The sequence below is a fragment of the Palaemon carinicauda genome, chromosome 32 (genome assembly GCF_036898095.1).
Source record: "Palaemon carinicauda isolate YSFRI2023 chromosome 32, ASM3689809v2, whole genome shotgun sequence".
NCBI classification, from domain to species: domain Eukaryota; kingdom Metazoa; phylum Arthropoda; class Malacostraca; order Decapoda; family Palaemonidae; genus Palaemon; species Palaemon carinicauda.
In genome coordinates this window covers 10,313,057-10,337,202 of record NC_090756.1, presented here as the reverse complement: position 1 = coordinate 10,337,202, position 24,146 = coordinate 10,313,057, and the positions used below count along the sequence as shown (strand labels likewise).

The 24,146-nt window shown below is 35.7% G+C and overlaps 1 long non-coding RNA gene and 1 pseudogene across 1 annotated transcript; one reads left to right on the top strand and one right to left on the bottom strand.

Moving 5' to 3' along the window:
- Positions 1–12,784, top strand: part of LOC137625264 (putative neural-cadherin 2) — an 80,039-nt pseudogene extending 67,255 nt beyond the window's left edge.
- LOC137625265 (uncharacterized) lies at positions 6,040–7,911 on the bottom strand. Its single transcript, XR_011040825.1, has 3 exons — positions 7,758–7,911; positions 7,112–7,299; positions 6,040–6,634 (listed from the first exon to the last, which is right to left on the bottom strand). It is a non-coding gene; the product is annotated as an uncharacterized lncRNA (long non-coding RNA).
- Positions 12,785–24,146: the final 11,362 nt, after the last annotated feature.

Here is a 24,146-nt window from a genome sequence, read left to right as displayed (position 1 = left end):
GTTTCCTTTGATCACTTTATGTTCATCATTTCGCTTCTCATCTCATCATGAATATTGGAACTCCTTAACGATGTATGATTTTGTTTCATTCTTGGCTGATTTATCTGCTTCTCATTTAATTTTCCTTTTATCATACCAATGCTCGTGTTCAGCACTTGCTAGCCCCTATCATCATCTTGAATATTGGATCTCCTTAACGAAGTATGATTTCGTTTAACTTGGCTGATTTATCTGATGATTCTCATTCTGTTCCCTTCGATTATATTGTGTTCAGTTCTTTCTACTTTCTCATCCGTAACGAAGTACGATTCTCTAAGCTGATTTATCTGATGATTCTCATAACGAAGTACGATTCTGTTTTATCTAGGCTGATTTATCTGATGATTCTCATTCTGTTTTCCTCTGATTACATTATATTCACCACTTGCTAGTTTCTCCTCTCAGCTTGATTATTGTATCTCCTCTCATTCTGTTTTCCTTTTATTATACCAGTAGGCCTACTTATGTTTAGCACTTGGTAGCCTCTCATATCAGCTTGAGTATTGGATCAACTTAACAAATTGGCTGATTTATCTGATGATTCTCATCATTCTGTTTTCCGAGTTTTGTTATACCAGAACTCATGTTCAGCACTTGCTAGCTCCTAATCTCCTAATCTCATCTTGAATATTGGATCTCCTTAACGAAGTATATGATTTCGGTTAAATTTTGGATGATTTATTTAATGATTCTCATTCTGTTTCCTTTGATTACATTATGTTCAGTACTTTCTACTTTCTCATCCTTAACGAAGTACGATTCTGTTTTATGCGATGATTCTCATTCTGTTTTCCTTTGATTACATTATGATCACCACTTGCTAGTTTCTCGAGAACAAAGTAGATTTTTTGTAGATTTTTTTTTTATCTTTGATGATATATCTGATGATTCTCATTGTTTTCCTTTGATTACATTATAACAGTTCAGGTCCTTGGTAGCTTCTCATATAAACTTCAGATTTTGGGATATCCTTAACGAAGTAATTTATCTGATTCTCACTCTGTTTTCGGAACTTTGATTACAATAAGTTCAGCATTTGGTAGCTTCTCATCTCAGCTTGAGTATTGGATCTCCTTAAAGTATGATTCTGTTTTATCATGGCTGATTTATCTGTTGATTCTCATTCTGTTTTCCTTTTATTATACCAGTACTCATGTTCAGCACTTGGTTTGGTAGCTTCTCATCTCAGCTTGAGTTTCAGCAGCTTGAGTTTCAGCACTTGGTTTGGTAGCTTCTCATCTCAGCTTGAGTTTCAGCACTTGGTTTGGTAGCTTCTCATCTCAGCTTGAGTTTCAGCGACTTGGTAGCTTCTCATCTCAGCTTGAGTTTCAGCAACTTGGTTTGGTAGCTTCTCATCTCAGCTTGAGTTTCAGCACTTGGTTTGGTAGCTTCTCATCTCAGCTTGAGTTTCAGCAACTTGGTTTGGTAGCTTCTCATCTCAGCTTGAGTTTCAGCAACTTGGTTTGGTAGCTTCTCATCTCAGCTTGAGTTTCAGCACTTGGTTTGGTAGCTTCTCATCTCAGCTTGAGTTTCAGCAGCCTGAGTTTCAGCACTTGGTAGCTTCTCATCTCGGCTTGAGTTTCAGCACTTGGTAGCTTCTCATCTCAGCTTGAGTTTCAGCACTTGGTTTGGTAGCTTCTCATCTCAGCTTGAGTTTCAGCAGCTTGAGTTTCAGCAGCTTGAGTTTCAGCAGCTTGAGTTTCAGCACTTGGTAGCTTCTCATCTCAGCTCGAGTTTCAGCACTGGTTTGGTAGCTTCTCATCTCAGCTTGAGTTTCAGCAGCTTGAGTTTCAGCGACTTGGTAGCTTCTCATCTCAGCTTGAGTTTCAGCACTGGTTTGGTAGCTTCTCATCTCAGCTTGAGTTTCAGCACTTGGTTTGGTAGCTTCTCATCTCAGCTTGAGTTTCAGCAGCTTGAGTTTCAGCACTTGGTTTGGTAGCTTCTCATCTCAGCTGGAGTTTCAGCACTTGGTAGCTTCTCATTTCAGCTTGAGTTTGGTAGCTTCTCATCTCAGCTTGAGTTTCAGCACTTGGTTTGGTAGCTTCTCATCTCAGCTTGAGTTTCAGCACTTGGTTTGGTAGCTTCTCATCTCAGCTTGAGTTTCAGCAGCTTGAGTTTCAGCAGCTTGAGTTTCAGCACTTGGTAGCTTCTCATCTCAGCTCGAGTTTCAGCACTGGTTTGGTAGCTTCTCATCTCAGCTTGAGTTTCAGCAGCTTGAGTTTCAGCGACTTGGTAGCTTCTCATCTCAGCTTGAGTTTCAGCACTGGTTTGGTAGCTTCTCATCTCAGCTTGAGTTTCAGCAACTTGGTTTGGTAGCTTCTCATCTCAGCTTGAGTTTCAGCAACTTGGTTTGGTAGCTTCTCATCTCAGCTTGAGTTTCAGCAACTTGGTTTGGTAGCTTCTCATCTCAGCTTGAGTTTCAGCACTTGGTTTGGTAGCTTCTCATCTCAGCTTGAGTTTCAGCACTTGGTTTGGTAGCTTCTCATCTCAGCTTGAGTTTCAGCAACTTGGTTTGGTAGCTTCTCATCTCAGCTTGAGTTTCAGCACTTGGTTTGGTAGCTTCTCATCTCAGCTTGAGTTTCAGCAGCCTGAGTTTCAGCACTTGGTAGCTTCTCATCTCGGCTTGAGTTTCAGCACTTGGTAGCTTCTCATCTCAGCTTGAGTTTCAGCACTTGGTTTGGTAGCTTCTCATCTCAGCTTGAGTTTCAGCAGCTTGAGTTTCAGCAGCTTGAGTTTCAGCACTTGGTAGCTTCTCATCTCAGCTCGAGTTTCAGCACTGGTTTGGTAGCTTCTCATCTCAGCTTGAGTTTCAGCAGCTTGAGTTTCAGCGACTTGGTAGCTTCTCATCTCAGCTTGAGTTTCAGCACTGGTTTGGTAGCTTCTCATCTCAGCACTGGTTTGGTAGCTTCTCATCTCAGCTTGAGTTTCAGCACTTGGTTTGGTAGCTTCTCATCTCAGCTTGAGTTTCAGCAGCTTGAGTTTCAGCACTTGGTTTGGTAGCTTCTCATCTCAGCTTGAGTTTCAGCACTTGGTAGCTTCTCATTTCAGCTTGAGTTTGGTAGCTTCTCATCTCAGCTTGAGTTTCAGCACTTGGTTTGGTAGCTTCTCATCTCAGCTTGAGTTTCAGCACTTGGTTTGGTAGCTTCTCATCTCAGCTTGAGTTTCAGCACTTGGTTTGGTAGCTTCTCATCTCAGCTTGAGTTTCAGCACTTGGTTTGGTAGCTTCTCATCTCAGCTTGAGTTTCAGCACTTGGTTTGGTAGCTTCTCATCTCAGCTTGAGTTTCAGCACTTGGTTTGGTAGCTTCAGTTTCAGCAGCTTGAGTTTCAGCACTTGGTTTGGTAGCTTCTCATCTCAGCTTGAGTTTCAGCACTTGGTAGCTTCTCATTTCAGCTTGAGTTTCAGCACTTGGTTTGGTAGCTTCTCAGCTCAGGCTTGAGTTTCAGCACTTGATAGCACTCATCTCAGCTTGAGTTTCAGCACTTGGTTTGGTAGCTTCTCATCTCAGCTTGAGTTTCAGCAGCCTGAGTTTCAGCACTTGGTAGCTTCTCGTTTCAGCACTTGGTTTGAGCACTTGGTTTGGTAGCTTCTCATCTCAGCTTGAGTTTCAGCACTTGGTTTGGTAGCTTCTCATCTCAGCTTGAGTTTCAGCACTTGGTTTGGTAGCTTCTCATTTCAGCTTGAGTTTCAGCACTTGGTAGCTTCTCATTTCAGCTTGAGTTTCAGCACTTGGTAGCTTCTCATCTCAGCTTGAGTTTCAGCACTTGGTTTGGTAGCTTCTCATCTCAGCTTGAGTTTCAGCAACTTGGTTTGGTAGCTTCTCATCTCAGCTTGAGTTTCAGCACTTGGTTTGGTAGCTTCTCATCTCAGCTTGAGTTTCAGCAGCCTGAGTTTCAGCACTTGGTAGCTTCTCATCTCGGCTTGAGTTTCAGCACTTGGTTTGGTAGCTTCTCATCTCAGCTTGAGTTTCAGCAGCTTGAGTTTCAGCACTTGGTAGCTTCTCATCTCAGCTTGAGTTTCAGCACTTGGTTTGATAGCTTCTCATCTCAGCTTGAGTTTCAGCAGCCTGAGTTTCAGCACTTGGTAGCTTCTCATTTCAGCTTGAGTTTCAGCACTTGGTAGCTTCTCATCTCAGCTTGAGTTTCAGCACTTGGTTTGGTAGCTTCTCATCTCAGCTTGAGTTTCAGCAGCCTGAGTTTCAGCACTTGGTAGCTTCTCATTTCAGCCTGAGTTTCAGCACTTGGTAGCTTCTCATCTCAGCTTGAGTTTCAGCACTTGGTTTGGTCAGCACTTGGTTTGGTAGCTTCTCATCTCAGCTTGAGTTTCAGCAGCTTGAGTTTCAGCACTTGGTAGCTTCTCATCTCAGCTTGAGTTTCAGCAGCTTGAGTTTCAGCACTTGGTAGCTTCTCATCTCGAGTTTCAGCGACTTGGTTTGGTAGCTTCTCATCTCAGCTTGAGTTTCAGCACTTGGTAGCTTCTCATCTCAGCTTGAGTTTCAGCAGCTTGAGTTTCAGCACTTGGTAGCTTCTCATCTCAGCTTGAGTTTCAGCGACTTGGTAGCTTCTCATCTCAGCTTGAGTTTCAGCAGCCTGAGTTTCAGCACTTGCTATAGTTTCTCATTTCAGCTTGGGTATTGGATCTACCTTAACGAAATAATCTATCTGACGATTCTCATTGTTGAATTCCTTTGATTATTTATGTTCAGCACTTGGTAGCTTCTCATCTCAGCTTTTGATTCTGTTAGCTCTACTTTTCACTTTCAGCTTGAGTATTGAATCTTCTTAACAAAGTAATTTATCTGATGATTCTCATTCTGTTTCCTTTGATTACATTATGTTCAATACTTTCTACTTTCCCATCTAAGCTTGAGTATTGGATCTCCTTAACGAAGTATGATTTTGTTTTATATTGGATGATTTATCTGATGATTCTTGATATTCGGTTTTCCTTTCTTTATACTAATTTATATGTTCAGCATTTGCTAGTTTCCTTAACAAGTATGATATTACTCCATCTTGGCTGATTTGTCTTTTAATTCTCAATTTTTTTTCTTTGATTATACTAATATGTGTTCAGTATTTGTTAGGTTCTCAGCCCAGCTTGAATATTAGTGTCCTTCAAAGTATGATAGTGTTCTTGGCTGATTTATCTGAATATTCTCATTTTGTTTTATATTAGGTTCTCAGCCCAGCTTGAATATTAGTGTCCTTCACAATGTATGATAGTGTTCTTGGCTGATTTATCTGAATATTCTCATTTTGTTTTATATTAATATATATGTTCACCACATGCTTGTGCTGCTTCTCAGCTCAGCTTCAATATTGGATCTTGAAGTGTAGTATTGTTCTATCTTGGCTAATTTATCTGATGATTCTCATTTTATTTTATTTTGATTATATCAATATATACGTTCAGCGAATTCCTAGCTTCTCGGTTCAGCTTTAGTATTGGCACTTGCTAGCTTCTCAGTTCAACTTCGGTATTGATGTCTTTAGCACAGTTCAGCTTAGTATTGGCAAGACTTACTAGCTTCTCAGCTCAACTTCGTTATTGATGTCTTTAGCACAGTTCAACTTAGTTTTGGCACTTGCTAGCTTCTCGGCTCAACTTCGGTATTGGTGTCCTTAACATAGTGATATCTTTAGCACAGTTCAGCTTAGTATTGGCATTTGCTAGCTTCTCGGCTCAACTTCGGTATTGGTGTCCTTAACATAGTGATATCTTTAAAACACAGTTCAGCTTAGTATTGGCATTTGCTAGCTTCTCGGCTCAACTTCGGTATTGGTGTCCTTAACACGGTTCAGCTTAGTATTGGCACTTGCTAGTTTCTCGGCTCAACTTCGGTATTGGCACTTGCTAGCTTCTCGGCTCAACTTCAGTATATTGGTGTCCTCAACACGGTTCAGCTATTTAGTATTGGTACTTAATAGCTTCTCGGCTCTCGAAGAGCCGGCTCAACTTCGGTATTGGCACTTGCTCAACTTCAGTATTGGTGTCCTCAACACGGTTCAGCTATTTATGTCCTCAACACGGTTCAGCTATTTAGTATTGGTATTTAATAGCTTCTCGGCTCAACTTCAGTATTGGTGTCCTCAACACGGTTCAGCTTTAGTATTGGCACTTGCTAGTTTCTCGGCTCAACTTCAGTATTGGTGTCCTCAACACAGTTTCCAGCTATTTAGTATTGGTACTTACTAGCTTCGCTTCTCAGCTCAACTTCGGTATTGATGTCCATAATAAAGTATGGTATTATTCTATAATAGCCGATTTATCTGAAGACTCGTTTTGTTTTACCGATCATGAATATCACTTTGGTATGGTGGTCCACACACCTGACCCAAGACTAAGAGAAATACAGAAGGAATATAACTTAATCTATGATATACAGTTTATAAATCCATATGATATTAGTATGAAAACTTGAAGATTAGATTCCTGCAATTTGAGATATTTAAATATTTTTTTCGGTTTGTAATTTTTCTTGCTAATTCTCTTCTTCATAAATATTGAACTCACTTTGATCTCTTGAGTATTGTTTTCCACATACACGCTTCTTGCTAGCTCCATTTCCATGCTCACCCGACCCTCGAGTCCAGCTGTAATTAGAAAAAAAATAGTTTTAGGATTTATATTATATACACTCAAAATAAGCAGTTCTAAATAGAGTTCAATTCTATTTTTTTTATTGCCATAATAGAAAATATTGGAAACATTCATAAATTCTACATTGTTAGTTAGTTCAGTTATTCTATGAAAATGAATTGGCAGTTCTAAAAAGTCCAAATTCTATCTCTTTTAATGCCATTATAGAAAAGATTGGAAACATTCATAAATACTAGATTGTTATCTAGCTCAGTTTATATATTCTATGATTATGAATAGTCCGTTCTAAAGACAAGTTCAAATTCTATCTGTTTTAGTGCCATAATAGAAAATATTGCTAACATTCATAAATGCCAGATTGTGTTAGCTAGAGACAGTTTTCAATTTCAGTTTATATAGTCTACATCATCGCATGGTGCAAACACACATCTTTTTCGCTTATAGATAATTTAGGCCTATCCATTGCTTACCATCTTATGTTGCATGGTTGAATAGGTTTTAGTCAAGTGTTAGCTTGGTGTGTATCCTTCCAATGATAGATCATCTTAGCTTGGCGTGTATCCTTTCAATGATGGATCATCTATCTTGAAGTAACAGATTATCTATTGTCCATCAGTGCATTATGGTTTCCTTTCCATGTATGGGAGAGGATACATTCCTGTGAAGTAAATCTTAATGAGAAAATTATAGGTCATTGTTGTTAGTTGAAAAGATGAAGATGAGAGAATTATAGGTCAATGTTAACAGTAGTAAAGATTGTAAGACATTTTTGTTACTTGCATTTTTCTCGTATTTTCTCCATGAACGTATTTGATAGTTATTCAATAGCAAAAGAATTGTAAATATAATTTATATTTGTACAAGTTTTAGTTGTCCACAGTCATTAACATCTTGTAATTGATAATTACTCTATAGCAAAACATTGTGAATATAATTTCTATATTGTACTGGTTTATTTTAGTTGTCCTCAGTGGGATCTTGTAATTAATAATTACTCTATAGCAAAAACAATTATGCGAATTTAATTTCTATATGTACAAGTTTTAGTTATTTTCAGTGGCCAACATCATCTTGACGACCACTTGCTGTATTTTTAATATTTGCTTGACTACTTACTGCATTTTTAATCAGATATTTGGCCTATTTATCACTGTCAAGCTTCTGTTCTGTTTTGTGATGGTTGTAGTTATCGTATACAACAGGAGTGGAAGCTGTTATCCGAAGGGTAGAGGGATACATTTAATCTTCAACTACTCTCAGAGTTCTGTGAAGTTCTGAAAAAAAAGTGTTTTTAGAAAATTCATATGAAAAAAAATGTTTTTAGAAAATTCATAATATTAAATTTTTATCTTAAGAGCAAACTAACAACAGAAATATATAAAAAAATCAATACAAATGTATGCAAGTCAATGGAAGTATTTCAATATTTTCAGTTTTCTTTAGATTTGTAGTTTGTTAGTATGTAACTGTATATACTGTGAGTAATTTCAGTGTAAATGCCTAAGCAAACAAAAGTGTAATTATTTATGGCAATATTAATTTTCGTTTTTTAAATACGTTGTATAAATGTCCTCCTACCTCCTAAGTTCTAAAACATTGTTTTGCTAATACAGACATTTTTAAGACCTTAATTCTGAACCACTAACAGTGATGAAACATGCAATTATAAAAATAAATAGGGAAATTATTTTTCTAACCAATCATTGGAAAAACGTCCAACTATACAAGGTATAGTTTCAATCAAGCACAAATAAAGACTCCTTTTATGCAAATGCAACAACAACCAAAGTAGATCTTTTTCTTGTCCACTGCATGCTAAATGCCTCAGTTAATTGATGTCTGGGGTTTGGCCACTTTTCTACACCACACTGGCCAGTGCTGATTGGTGATAGTGGGAGATTTTCGTCTGCTAGCTCACACCAAACCAACTTAGTATGGGTGTCCTGACTAGTACGGCCTCGCTGATCATGGCGATATGAATATCCACCTAAAAGTATATATTAAACACTATAAATACACCTTAAACAGTATATATAAATAACTTATGTGTCCTGGTTCTCACCGCTATAAAAATCCCTCTCTAACACTTCCAGACGTGGACGTCCTACAAGTGGACGCCGCTTCGGTAACGAGTAGCATGGAAGACCAAAAACGCTCCGTCGGCGGCGGCGCCGTCGTGGTGACCAGCCTGACGTCTCCGACGATGCGAAACGGCTCCAGCAAGAGCGGCGGAGGACATCACGAGACCAGGAACAGAAAGAGCAAAAACGGCTCCACCAAAGGCGGCGGCAGCAGCGCCATCACGCCAGCCGGCGACGACCTGAGGAACTATGCTTACGAAGGTGAAGGCTCTTCCCCTGGATCACTCTCTTCTTGTAAGTCTTAGCCTGGTGGGGGGAGGGGGGAAGGTTGAAGGATATCGAAGGCAGGAAAGTACAGGGATAACTTGGTGTAGGTATTCCCCCTAAATTTTGATATTCGCTTAACTGTAATACGGAATTGTTTGGGGGTGAACTAAATACGGTATTGTTGGGGGGTGAACCCAAATACGAAATTGTTGGGGGGTGAACTCAAATACGAAATTGTTGGGGGGTTAACTAAAATAGGAGTTGTTGAGGGGGGCGGGGTTGAACTAAAATACGCAATTGTTGGGGGGGGGGGACTAAATAGTTCTTAGGGGCGTAAGATGTAGCTGCTTTTTTTTCAAACTAATTTACATTGATTTCTTGAAACTTTCTAGTAAAGATCAAGTATATGAAGCAAAACAATTATATATTTATTTTTATTTTTAAGTCGAGTAAACATTGAATGAGGCAAAACAAAAAAAAAAATTTTCAAACCGAGTAGAAATTGAATACGAGGTAAAACAATACGATCCTAAGACAAATTTTGAAACTGAACTGACATAACTGGAATTAGGAATCTGCATTCCTACTTTGAATGTATGTCAATCTCATTTCTTGGAATGTAAACAGATCTACTCTGAATTGTTTTAATCAAATCTCACATTCACTGTATCTAGTCACTGTTAAATTGCTGGAAAAAACTTAGTCTCTCAAAGATGTTTATCATGTCTTCTGCGAGGAGAGAAGTGGAAAGTCAATCTATCGTCCAGTATATTCAATGGTAAATTAATTTTATTTATTTCCACCTTTCCCAAGATGTTAGAAATGTGTAAGTGTTTTGTGTAATATGTCTATGATAACGTTGTGAAAACAATAATGTTCTACTATCAGAATTATGACAAAAAATACTTATTCAGAAGTAAACCATTTTGCAAGATTTGAAAAATATAAATTCTAATATATTCATGTAATTCATTTTCTGTAAATATTTCCTCTTACAATGTTTGATATGATTAAAGTCTTTGAAAATAACTAAGTGTTTCTTTATCTTTTGAACTTAAGCTAAAGTTTAAATGAATGTAAATTTAAATGGCTACTTGAAGTTCAGCCTTGATTTGACAACACCAGATGGAACACAGAGTTCTTAGACAACAGAAGAAGAGAATTGAGATAAGTATAAGATAAAGAAGAATTTGAGATTATAAAGCAAGACGAAGTAGTAAAACTTTTATAGGCAAAGAAAAATTTTAGATATTATAACCTTTAAGCCTAAAATAAAGAACAATTTGTATGGGAATATTGATTTTCTGAAGATATACACTGTTGCAATTATTCCAGTACTTAACAGCACTACATTACATCTTGATTGACCACAAGATTCTACAATATCCCATTTGATGAATCCCTTCACTATGAAAATTACACAAGCAAGAGACTGATATCTGACTACAAGATCACCTTAACATGACTGACAAGATCACCTTAATATGACTGACAAGATCACCTCACATGACTGACAAGATCCCCTTAATATGACTTACAGTATGACTGACAGGGTCACCTTAATACGACTGACAAGATTACCTTAATATGACTGACAATATGACTGACAAGATCACTTCACATGACTGACAAGATAACCTTAATATGACTGACAATATGACTGACAAGATCACTTTAACATGACTGACACCTCATGACATATTGAAGCAACGAAACAGGTATACATTACAACACATATTGATGTCACACTACCATCAACATCTGAATAAAATCAATATCAATATCAACATTTGAATTGCTATTGTCCAAACCACAGCAGGTAAAAGAAAAAAAGGTTGTGATGACTTTTTCAGTAAAAATCAGTAGCACAACACTAAACTAGTAAGTGGACCAACCATCTGTACAACATTTTGACTTAACAAGGGTATCTACATTGTAAAAATGGATTCAGTAATGTTCCTTTGAAAATTTATATTTACAAGCTCTAAAGATTAAGAAACAAATGGAAACATTAGGTCAACATCTATTGCTTTGTTCACTTTTGAAGGTTTATATTTCCAAGCTCTAAAGATTAAGAAACAAGTGAAAACATTAAGTTAACATCCATTGCTTTGTTCACTTTGAAAATTTAGATTTCCAGCTATAAGATTAAGAAACAGGGAACATTAAGTAACCATCTATTGCTTTGTTCACTTTGAAGATTTATATTTCCAAGCTCTAAAGATTAAGAAACAAGTGAAAACATTAAGTTAACATCCATTGCTTTGTTCACTTTGAAAATTTAGATTTCCAGCTATAAGATTAAGAAACAGGGAACATTAAGTAAACTTTTATTGCTTTGTTCACTTTGAAAATTTATATTTCAAGCTCTAAAGATTAAGAAACAAATGGGAACATTAAGTAAACTTCTATTGCTTTGTTCACTGAAAATTTATATTTCCAAGCTCTAAAGATTAAGAAACTGGGAACATTAACTATATCTCCCTAAGCTCTAACAGCTGTCGGTATATTCAACTTTACTATATATATAAAAAAAAGAAAAAAAAATCCTAGTTTAACAGTGATTAGATATTTATACAGGCCACTTCTCATTACCTTCCATTCTTAACAGATGATATTAAGTGTTTTTCTATGGTACACGTGGAGTGAAATCATATTAAGTAGTAGTAGTTAGTAAGTTTAATAAGGGATGATCCTTACTTTACTGGGCAGTTTTAAGTTATCCAATGAAATGCAGTCTTTGAGTGTAAGTTTCAATTAAGATAATGCATCGGTGAGTGCTATGTATTTCCTTTATTTTTATGTATTTATTTATTTATTCATTTTATCTTTGATTTTAACAGTCTATAAATCGAGACTCTGCCTTTCAAAAAATCAGTATTCTTTATCTTTATGTATTTTCTTTATCAAATTTTACAGTCTATAAATAAAGACATTTTTCTGTTAAAAAAAAAAAATTTCGTATTGGTTTCCCCTTTGCTCTTCAAAAATCTAATTTTGACAATTATTTCCTTCTCAAAAAATAATTTTGACTTCTTTCCCTCTCACAAAAATCATTTTGACAATTTCCCTTTTCCTCTCCAAAATATCATTTGAAAATGAGAATTATTTCCCCTTTTCCTTATGCTTCCCAAAAAATATTTTTGACAATTATTTCCATTTTGGTCTCCCCCCCAAAAAAATTAAAAAATCATTTCCTCCAGAGAAACGTAGTTAAGGGTAAAACACTAACAAACAAAATGTTTCGAAACCAATCGAACGCAACCCTCACGAACTTCTGATATTGTTTACATTCACGCCCCCCTCCTCCTCCTCCCCACCAGGCCTGGAAAGCTGCTCGGGCAGCGCGAAATTCCTGGACGGGTTTCGAGAGGTGGCCCACATGCTGGAATCCTGGGACCCCACCAACAACCACTCCAGCCAATCATCGTCCTCCAAGTCAGACTCGAATAAAAAGGAAACCATTCCGCCAATCACGACGATCAACTGTGACATCCACGCGTCCAGCTGCGCGGTCGACAGTAGGGTCACGTGTCCTCAAATGACCTACCCTGGCCCACTGCCGCTGCCGATTACCGAGAGGAACGTGACCTCTGTGGGACTGATCGGTGACCCATCGGCGACCACGGTCATTCCCATGCCGATACCGGACCCGCCACGTGCCTTCAAGACCAAGTAGTGACTTTTGGCGAAAATCCAAAAAATGAGAAAGGTGAAATGCTGTCAAAAATCGCAAAGTGCCGACGTTTTAGTTTCTTAAGATGGACTTTTAATTGATAAAATTGTAATTTTACTTTGGAACTGATCTTGCAAGTCCAATGAAAGTACTTGCAATTCCTACAGTGCCCCCATTTTGTTCGATTTTGGCGAAAATCCCAAAAAGAAAAAGATGAAAAGCGGTCTAAAATCGCTTAGTGTTGTTGTTTTAGTTACAAAAAAATTTGGTTTTGATTCATAAAATCGCAATTTTGTTTTGGAACCAATCTTGTAAGAACCATGAAAGTCCTTGAAATTTATAGTGTCCCATTTTGTTCGACTTTGGCGAAAATCCAAAAAAAAGAAAAAGATGAAAAGCTGTCAAAAATCGCAAAGTGCCGTTGTTTTAGTTACTAAAAAATTTATTTTTGATTCATAAAATCGCAATTTTGTTTTGGAACTAATCTTGCAAGTCCAATAATATTCCTTGCAATTCCTACAGTGCCCCGTTTTGTTCAGGTACTAGGTATACAGGTTCCTTTAAAGTACCTACAATCCCTAAAGTAACTGAATTTGAAAAAAAGAAAAAATCTAAAAGCAGTTGTGGAATCGTTTTGAATTATATTTAGTCTTCTCCATAACTGACCACTATTTATTTAATCATCTTCATAAAGTGATCACTTCGAAAGAGTTCAGATAAAAAAGAACCAAAAAGGACCAAAAAGTCCCTAAAAGTCCCCTTGAAGTCCTTACAAGCTCTACAAGTGTCGATTTCCCTACAAAGACGTCCGGATATACTAATTTTTAAGTTTTTAAACGTTTTCACTAACAATCATATATTTTGTTACTTGTCCAAAACCTGTCATTATTATTCAGGAATAAATTACATTATTCTCATTGTTCCATTAAGAGTGACGACTCAATTTTTACAATAGAGTTTCTCTCGTTTATGTGAAATAAAAGTTGGATCTTATTTCACACTTGAGAAAACTCTCCTCCAGGATAACATGAAATCAACCCAAAGCTTTGTAATATATGTAAATAATTCGCGTCGTGTTTGGGACTTAAGATATAAAAAGTGTTATTATAATGTCTATAATGAGTGTTGCTAAAAAATGTCTTATTTTAAGAAAAGTAAAAGCATTTGTTTCGTATTTTCTAGAGATTTAAAACAAAAAAGTTCTTCTTGAACGATATATCTATTTGTCTCCAAGATAAGAATGTGCTGTTTTATATAAAAAAAAAGTTTGAAGAAATGTATGAAGTATGAATTAAATACTAGACCATCGCCCTAATCACAAGTGGAGTTGTGAAAAACTTGTAATTAATAAGTAGCCATTTGGGGAAATTTATAGTGTTTGAAGTTGGAGGTTTCGAAATTCGAATAATAAAAAGAATATATTAATTAAAGTTTCCCCCAAAAAATATTTAGAAAATATTTCGACTAAAGAAAATACATTAAAAAAAATTGAAAATATTTCGGCTGGAAATGGGAAGTAAAAAGGAAAAAAAATACTATTATAAAGCCGTGAAAAATTTTATAAAATTCATAAATGTGAAAAATTCATCTAAGAAATCAATGAAAAAAAAAAATTCTCGAAAAAATAACAAAATGTCAATATAAAGTCTCAAAATTTATTTTATAAAATTCATAAATGTGAAAAATTCATATAAGAAATTATAATGAAAAAAAATATTTTAAAAAATTCAAATAGAAAATTAATGAAAAAAAAAGTTTTTTTAATGTTTTTTTTTTCACACAAAAAATAGCAATAAATTTTATTTACTCAAGAAACCTTTGCCATTATTTAATAAAATAAATAGCTTCACATGAAGACATTATCATACCTATTATGAATATCGTCTAATTTCCTTATTTAGTAGCAAGCAATTCGTCCAAAATTTTGACAATTATAAAATAGTGTACACTAACAATTTTTTATTTATTACATTAGAATTTCAAATTTACAAAAATACATTTGATTTTATACGAGTTTAGTCTTTTCCGCCCAAAAAAATCTTTCCTCTGTTACCATGAATAATTTTTTTCCCAATTCGTATGAATGCATTTTTCCTAATTACCATAAATAAGATTTCCCTAATTACCATGAATTTTTCCAAATTACCATAAATTTTTCCCCAATTACCATGAATTTTTCCAAATTACCATACATTTTTCCCCTATTACTATGTATTTTTCAAAATTACCATACATTTTTCCCCAAATACCATAAAATTTTCCACAAATTTTTCCCAATTAACAATTTTTCTCCCAATTACCCTAAATGTTTCCCAGTTACCATAATTTTTTTTCCAAATTACCATAAGTAAATTTTTTTCCAATTATAATTAAATACAAATGTTTGCATTAAACGTTGATTCAAGTTATGATTCTTAAAATAATTTCACAAAAAAATCAAATCATTGGATTTATGAAATAAAATCATTTTCTCCATAGTTGTAAAAAGAGAGCAAACAAGAATGTAAAATTAGATAAGAGTGAGAATTTGACTTTTTAATTCTACAAATATTAAAAAATCCTAGTAGTTAAAAATTATATTAATGTTAAAGTTGTTGTTTTTAAAATTAGATAAACACTGAAAATGCCGAGTTTAAAATTATATAAAGTGAAAATTTTTATTTTAAGATCATAAAAATCCCCAAAATGTTGAGTTTAAAATTAAATAAATATTGAAAATGTTAAGTTTGAAGTTATATAAATATTAAAAGTACCAAGTTTAAAAATTATGCACAGTGAAAATGTTTAAAATTAGATAAATAGGGAAAATTAAGTTTGAAATTAAAGTGAAAATTTTAAGTTTAAAATTAGATAGAAAACATGTTGAGTTTTAAAATTATATAAATATTGAATGTTTTTAAAATTAGATGAATATCGAAAGCGTTTAAAATTTGAAAAATGCTAAAAATTTTGATTTAAAAATCAGATAAATATTGAAAATGCTCAGTTTAAAATGAGAAATATTGAAAATGTTGAGTTTAAACTGAGATAAATACGGAAAATAAAGTTTAAGTTAAAATAAGATGAATATTGGAAATGTTGAGTTTAGAATTAGATATATACTGAAAATTTTGTTGAACATAATACTGGATAATTACTGAAATGTTGAGTCTAAAATTATATAAATACTGAACATTTTGATTTTAAAATTAAATAAATACTGAAAAAGGAGTTTTAAAATTAGATAAATACTGAAATGTTGAGTTTAAAATTACATGAATACTGAATATGTTGATTTTAGAATTAGATAAATACTGAAAATTTCGAGTTTAAAATTGGATAAATACTGAAAATAAGTTTAAAATACGATATAAATGAAAGAGAATATTCGAATTTGAAATCTAAAGTGAGAATTTTAATATTAGTCTAAAGTGAAAATTTTGGAGCAATTGTCAAGGCTGGTGAAAATTTTGGTTTGAACTTGGGTAAATATCTATTAAAAACTATTAAAATGCGAAGGGCAAAGCAACGATAAATAGCTTATGACGGCATTCATTTATAAACCTATTCTATAGTTTAAAAAAGTGGATAAAAAACTTGGTAAAAAAAACTTGGTCTAAAAAATAAAAACCCGGTGAAAAATAACTTGATAAAAAATAACTTGATAAAAAAAATAACTTGATAAAAAAATAACTTGATAAAAAAATAACTTGATGAAAAATTGGAATATCAGGTATATTTTCATCACGACTATGGAATTTGCGTCATAAATAGAAGATTCAAAATAAACTAGACAATAAATCTATCCCAAATTTCGTTGCAACACCTGAAATAAAAGAGAATTAAAAATCTATATCAACTGCAATAATTGACACTTTAAAATTTTACTTTCTAATAAATTCCAGCCTCACAAAAATAAACATTGAAATAGTCGAAGATTTTGGAAAAAAAAATATTAATCTTAGAATTGACAAGTGAAAATGTTGAAGAATCAGAAATTTTACTTATTCACTCTCAAATTCACTGAAATAAGTGGATTTTTTTTTTTCGAAAATATTGGAAAATTTATCTATCTATAACTTAAACTCAACCTCAAAGAAATGACAATTGGTAATGGTCTACGAATTAATAAAAATAACTCAATTTCAACCTGACAGAATTGACAATTGAAAATGGTCAACGAATTGGAAATTTTACTTCTTCAATCTCAACCTCACTGAATTGACAATTGAAAATAGTCAATGAATTTGAAATTTTACTTTTTCAATCAACTTCACAGAATTGAGAATTGAAAATAGTCAATGAATTTGAAATTTTACTTCTTCAATCTCAACCTCACAGAATTGACAATTGAAAATGGTCAACGAATTTGAAATTTTACTTCTTCAATCTCAACCTCACAGAATTGACAATTGAAAATCGTCAACGAATTTGAAATTTACTTAAATAGTGTCAGCCTCACATAAGTGAACACTTGAATTATATTTCTGGAAACCCAAAGTGTGTTTGAGAACTCCCTCATCAAACTAAAAACCCTCTAACTCAAACCCTCAACCCCCATTGAATAAACTATGTTTGAGGTAAAGGGGGGTTGTGGGGGGGGGGAGGAAACTCATCCAAAGTATATAGTAAAAAGTGAGACATTCTCATAACCAAAAATGGCGATTTTGTATTTTTCTAAGCATGTAAACGCCAAATAAAGTCATGGTATTGTTGTTAATGGATTTTGGTCTTATTATCCTTAATCTTTTTAATGATATTTTATGTTTATGAATACAGGGCAAGAATTAAGTGATGGAGGGTTTCAAATATCCATCAGAAACTATGAAAAAGTATGTTTAAGATGTTTATTAAAATTAATATTCCAAACAGTGTAAATGGATTGAAACAGTTTAGAACTCTAATGGGAACAATAAATATCTAAACCTGATTTACTCTAATTAGTTAAAAGTAAAGCAAATTAGTAAAATATTTGTTATTAATATTATGTCTGACTTTAATAACTTGACATGTCACAAGAGCTTTGGCAACGAAAGCATTAACAAATCTGACACATGTGATGCCCTTATGACAAGCTTAAAGTCTTTGAAGCATCCATAGACTCGAGTTGTATTCGAATATGCTCAAGCTGTACTTAATTTTGCTCAAGCTGTACCCAGTTATGCTCAAGCTGTACCCAATTTTACTTAAGCTGTGTCCAAGTTTACTCTAGCTGTGCCCAATTTTTTGTGCCCAATTTTACTCAAGCTGTACTAAGTTTTGCTCAAGTTTGCTCAAGCTGTACACAACTGTGCTCAAGCTGTACACAACTGTGCTCAAGCTGTACACAACTATGCTCAAGCTGTACTCAATTTTGCTCAAGCTGTACTCAATTTTGCTCAAGCTGTACTCAATTTTGCTCAAGCTGTACTCAATTTTGCTCAAGCTGTACTCAATTTTGCTCAAGCTGTACTCAATTTTGCTCAAGCTGTACTCAATTTTGCTCAAGCTGTGCTAAATTTTGCTGAAGATTTGCTCGGTATTGGTCCTACTTTGATTCCATTTTCTTCTTAACGATCGCTTCCTAGTACCAGCTGGGGTTGGTTGTTCGTTCAGTTACATTTAAAGGTTTTAAGGTCACTCGTGAATGGAGAGGCATGGGACAGTGACAATGCAACTGACCATACAGGCATATGACCAGTGACCAAGCTAGGACCAGGGAGGGCTAGGTAATGGCTGGTGATAACTCTGCAGGTAGACCTGTAGGCTTCTCCTAAAAGCCCCCACTGTTATCTCACAAGGATGGAGAGGTTTCAGACACTACAAGAAACTATCTAGCTTGAGTAATCTCTCGAATCCCAGTCCAGCATAATGCTTAGGCGTTTTCAATAGGCTACCCAAATCTTGAAAGGGCCAAGAATGGCCCGATTTCTTAATATTATTATTACTTGCTAAGCTACAACCATAATTGGAAAAGCAGGATGCTAAAAGCCCAAAGGATCCCACAGGGAAAATAACCCAGTGAGAAAAAGGAAATGAGAAAATTGATAACTACAAGTAATGAGCAATTAGAATAAAATATCTTAAGAAGGGTAACGATATTGAAATAAATCTTATTGTATTTAGAAAAAAATTACAAAAGGAAGAGAAATAAAATAGAATAGCGAGCCTGACTGTACCATCTAGCAAGAGAACTCTAACACAAGACAGTACAGGGTCATGATAGAGAGGCTATGGCACTACCCAAGACTAGAGAACAATGGTTTGATATTGGAGTGTCCTCTTAGGGATAGGCCAAACAACAAAAGTGCATTCACAGTTATCTTTTTTTTTTTTATATACCTAAACTTCAGGCTGTAAATGGCTTTGAAGATGTGCATGTCAAGTGTTAAAAGCTTTTCTAGTAAGAAAGCTTGAGACAAAATATCTCGGGATTTTTCCTTGCAAAATTGGTAATGCTATGAGCTGGCATAAGACCGATTTAATCCAAGCCAAATGCAAATAAAACAGAAAGGGCCTCTTAAGTAGTTATTCATTGTAATTAACAAAGAGAAAGACAGTGCCTATTAAGTAGTTATTCATTGTAATTAACAAAGAGAAAGACAGTGCCTCTTAAGTAGTCAATTCCTGTAATTAACAAAAAGGCAGTTCCTCTTTAGTAGTAGTTCACTGTGATTAACAAAAAGAAAGGCAATGCCTCACAAGTAGTTATTCACTGTAATCAAAAAAAAAATCAGTGCCTCTTAAGTAGTTATTCACTGTAATTATAAAAAAGGCAGTGCCTCCTAAGTAATTATTCACTGTAATTAACAAAAGGCAGGCAGTGTTACTAAAATAGATACTGTAGTTTACAATAAGAGTCCCTAAGTAATTAACAACAATTCAGTGCCTCTTAAGTAGTTATTCACTGTAATTAACAAAAAATGCAGTGCTTCTATGGTAGATAATGTAGTTTACAATAAGACTCCTAGGTAGCATGACAAACTAAATATAATATGCTTTCACAGTTAAGTAAAGCAAGACCCTTGTATGAAGCATAAGCAGAAGTCTGGATCGTTGTTTACGCAACAGGAACTTAATTGATCAAAGAAAACCTGGTTCAGACAAGTCAGGGAAGTTTGACATGTCATCAAAGTGATGATCAGATTGGCAAGGACTAAAGAAGATGCTATTCATGACGGATCGTACTATTATTGTTATTGAAAAACTAAGATATGGTTTCGTGAAGGATGAAAATACGGCAATGGTCATAATAGCGGATTTTATTGCAAGGATATTATGGATAGGAAGATACTTATGATTTTCAAGTACTGAACTGCAATTACTTGAATATATTAAAAACAAAATGTTAAATACGTTTGATGTAATTAAAATAGAATTTAAAACTTCTATTAGAAATGTATTCACGACTAGATGTATTTTTCCATTTAATAATAAGGATAAGGATAAGGAAGTGGGGAATATGGGGAAAGGAAGAGTACCCCTGGATACGATCCAGTTAATAGCCCGAAGGCAGGAACTCGGGATGGGAAAGAATTAGGAAAAAGCGAGAAAGAGAACTACAGGAGAAGAATAAAAGAGGGGCAGACCCTCTTGCGATGCTAGGCTTTTTATCCAATTCAAAAACACAATTAGATTAATAGTAAAAAATTCAGTTGTAAATGCAGTATATGTAAATATTTATGTAAAAATACTATGATGTATATTCAGTACAGTGTGTTATAAAATGTAGATTGCAAATCTGTATTTCATTATAAAAGATAAAAAAAAGTTTTTGACCCAGGAGTTCATCTTAGAATTATTATGATTATGATTATTATTACCTAAGATATAACCCTAGTTGGAAAAGCAGGATGCTATAAGCCCAAGGGCTCCAACGTGGAGTAATGAACGATTGAAGTAACATATTTTAAGAACGGTAACAACATTAAAACTCTTTCATAAATAAACTGTAAGAAGTGACTCATGACAGCCTGTTCAACATAAAAACATACGCCACAAGTTTACGCTTTTGAAGTGCCCTTGATTCAACTACCCGATTAAGAAGATCAAACCAACGCCAAGTCAGGACACTTGTCTATTGTGTTCCTTTAACCTTCACTTAAAATAAACATTATCTCCCCTATCCGTCCAGAGTGTAACAGTATTCAGACTGGAATTGAGATCCATATCTGATAAATACTTTTCTATGGAGTATTTTATTTACTTACTCAAAGGGCTTCTTTTCTGGTCCTATACAGCAGGGGAATCCTACTCTCTACAGGACCTCCACATTCATTTTATCATGTTTGTTCGAAAGCATTCAACATTTAACACTACCTGTTGCTCGTTTAATGTCAAATCCACAATATCGAAACACTTTGAGAACAAGAAAGTCTTCCTCAGTTTCCTCTTAGAAGCCTCAATATCTCCAGTCTTTCGAATGTCTAGTGGGATCTTATTATATATTCTCTGGGCCGCATGTTTAAAGGCTCTAGCTAGAGAGTCTAGAGCTTACAGAAGACATATATCTAGGTTCGAATAATTTGAAACCATCTGTAATCAATCTCGTGTCAACACGATCTGTTGGCTGCACAATATGTAGCAATTCTCTTTGATATTTTGAACGTCCGGTTCTGATAACCTGATGGGTTACTGTGCATATAATAGACAGCCAGTGTAAAGCAATTAGTATAGGAGTGATCCTTTCTCGGGTTGGGACACCTTATTTTAGTTTTTACGGTAAAAAAAATGGAATTTTACTTCTTGATCAGCTTTTATATTCGCAGAGTATTTATAGGTAATCATAGTCATGGCAAAACCTAAAGCAATTGCTTTGTAACAAGCAACGACCGTTTGTTTTGATAAACATTGCTCTGTTAACAAATAAGCAATTAATTTTGGCAAACGTTGCTTCTTTATAGTTAAGCAATCCCTCTATTAAGGTTGTGGTGGTCGATGTGGTAATGTCTCTGACTGGTGATCGCCAGACTGGGGTTTGAGTCCCCCTCAAACTCGATACTTCCTTTTAGTGTCTGGAACCTCACCATCCTTGTGAGATAAGGATGGGGGTTTTGGGGGAGCATATAGGTCTATCTGCTGAGCCTGGCGCTCCTTGGTCCTAGCTTGGGTGGAGAGGGGGCTTGGGTGCCGATCATATCTATATATGGTCAGTCTCTAGGGTGATTATCCAGCTTGTTAGGGCAATATCACTGTACTTTGCCTCTGCCATTCATGAGCGCCCTTCAAACCTTAGATATTAAAAGAAAATAACATTAAGTTTAACTAGTAAATGATGCCTCCAAATTTCACAATTTAACAACAACGAAGTAAACTAAGGAAGAGAGAAAGGACATTTTAAATTCTTCTCTTTTGAAGAGAAGAAAATACCTCTACAGAAGAAGGGGGAAAAAGTAAAAGATCTATTTATGCGAGATGTTTATTTCGTGATCCTGCCATTTACTTGGAGTGAAAGGTAAACATGACGATGCTGATGTTCTTAATATCCTAGATGAATGTGCAAACATGCGAGAGATTCGTGCAGATAGCGAGATGTCTACAGGGTCTCTCTCTCTCTCTCTCTCTCTCTCTCTCTCTCTCTCTCTCTCTCTCTCTCATTAGTACAGCGGCATAGCAGACCAATTGTTCAAATTGGTCTAAAAGCACCAAAATTGGCACACATGTAGATTAATATATTCTAAACATTTTTGGATATGGAGGCATTCAAGATTAGCCCTTAGGAAGATATGGCGGCCATTGTTCAAAATGGCCGCCATTTAACATTAGCGTCATTACATAGACTTCATTATGTGTCGTTAGTTTGGTGCTAGATGGGCCAAAATTCCCTTTTTTTACATCAGAATTAACATCAATAAATGTTTAACAGATATTTAGATGAATCTTCTCAAAAATGGCCCCCAAACTGGCCGCCATTTTGTGGAAAAAGTGGACATTTGATGAAGATTTCAATACTCAATGACATAATACCTCTAATAACCAGTACCTGATTTCAGGAACACACTTTAATTGCTCAAGTTGCTTTTTTATTTCAAATTGCTGGCAAAATTGCTAGTCAAAATAATACACAGAGTACGGGAAGTTTACAGTATGGTCAGATTGTAGTTATATAGTCGACCAAAAGCCCAGTCTCTAGGCACAGTACTTGTGTAATCCTGCAGTACATACATGTAATACAATAACGTAGATTTTGCCACACTATGTTAATTATGATTCCGAACTTTTCAAATCTGGTCACCAGAATTATGAATGTCTACAGATCATAATGTTGGTTAGCAAGTTTTCTGTCCCAATCTACTGGCATTCGCCTTCACAGAAACATAGACCAGTGCATTGCAGTGAAGCGTTCTTGCACTTGCAGCGGTTTTTGCAGCCTTTCTTGCATCCGCAAGACACCAGCTCATAGCAGGCCTTGGATGCCTCAGGGAGTGTGGTCCAGAGTGGTGTGTAGAGCCCATCATCACTCCGATGCCAGCCCCAGTCTGTTGGTGGAGGGAGCACGGGCGTTGGTACCAATGCCTGGCCCCAGACATGACCACCCTGAAGGGCAGATCTCTTCACATGCTGCTCCAGAGCAGCGTAGGTTGGCGGGATGTTCTGAACAGAGTTCGTCTTTGCAAAGAGCTGCTTTCTCGCCTTGTTGACGTCCTTGCATTTGCTTGTGCGGTCATACAGGAGTATGACAAACCTCTCGATGACATGCATTGTATCCTCTTGGATGCTTGTGGGTGCATTTGCCAGACTCAGCAGGGCATCAGTGAGTTCTGGCAGCGTGTTCCATGTTGCCCAGGCAGATTTCTTCCCATGTCCGACGAAGGCTGACACAGTATCACACCCTGTGATGGCATGAAACATTGGAAGAGCACATGCCTTCTCTGGACCAAGGGAGGAAGCTATTTCATGGGCTGCAATGTAGCGGTAGTTCTTGCCTGTCCCAAAGGCTACCCAGAGTTCGTCTCCAGCTGGTAGTTTCTGGACTACCATCACTGCTAGGACCACGACGTCACTGTCTACTGTTCGAACCTGTATCTGGTTGTGAACACATTGCTACGCAGGGTAGGCGGGCAGACCACTTCCTCTATGCGGTACAGCTGACACACGCTGTTTCCCATCTGGGCAGAAAGACGTAGGACTCTGTCATATGAGATGCTTAGGCCCAGAGAGAAGAGCTTGTCCACAAGTCCTCTCTTGCGTGTTTCAGCATACAGCATCAGCCCAACATAGGTTGGAAGAGGAGTTTCTTGAGACGTACTGTGTCTGACAGCTGGAGGCTCCTGTGTCTTGGTTGCTCCCTGCTTCCGACTTTGCTTGACACTGTTGAACTTGAGAAGCTGCGCAATGGAAAGAGCTGCTTGTGTTGAAGAGGAATGGCTTTGATTCTTGATGGTGGGGCCATCCAGCACCATATTTACCATTGCAACTAGTACGTTTGGCACAGAGTCCTCCTGACAGCCGCCCGGGAATGATCCACGGAATTGGTAAGTGTCTTCAAACATATATCGACGAACTATCTGTGCAGCACGCGCA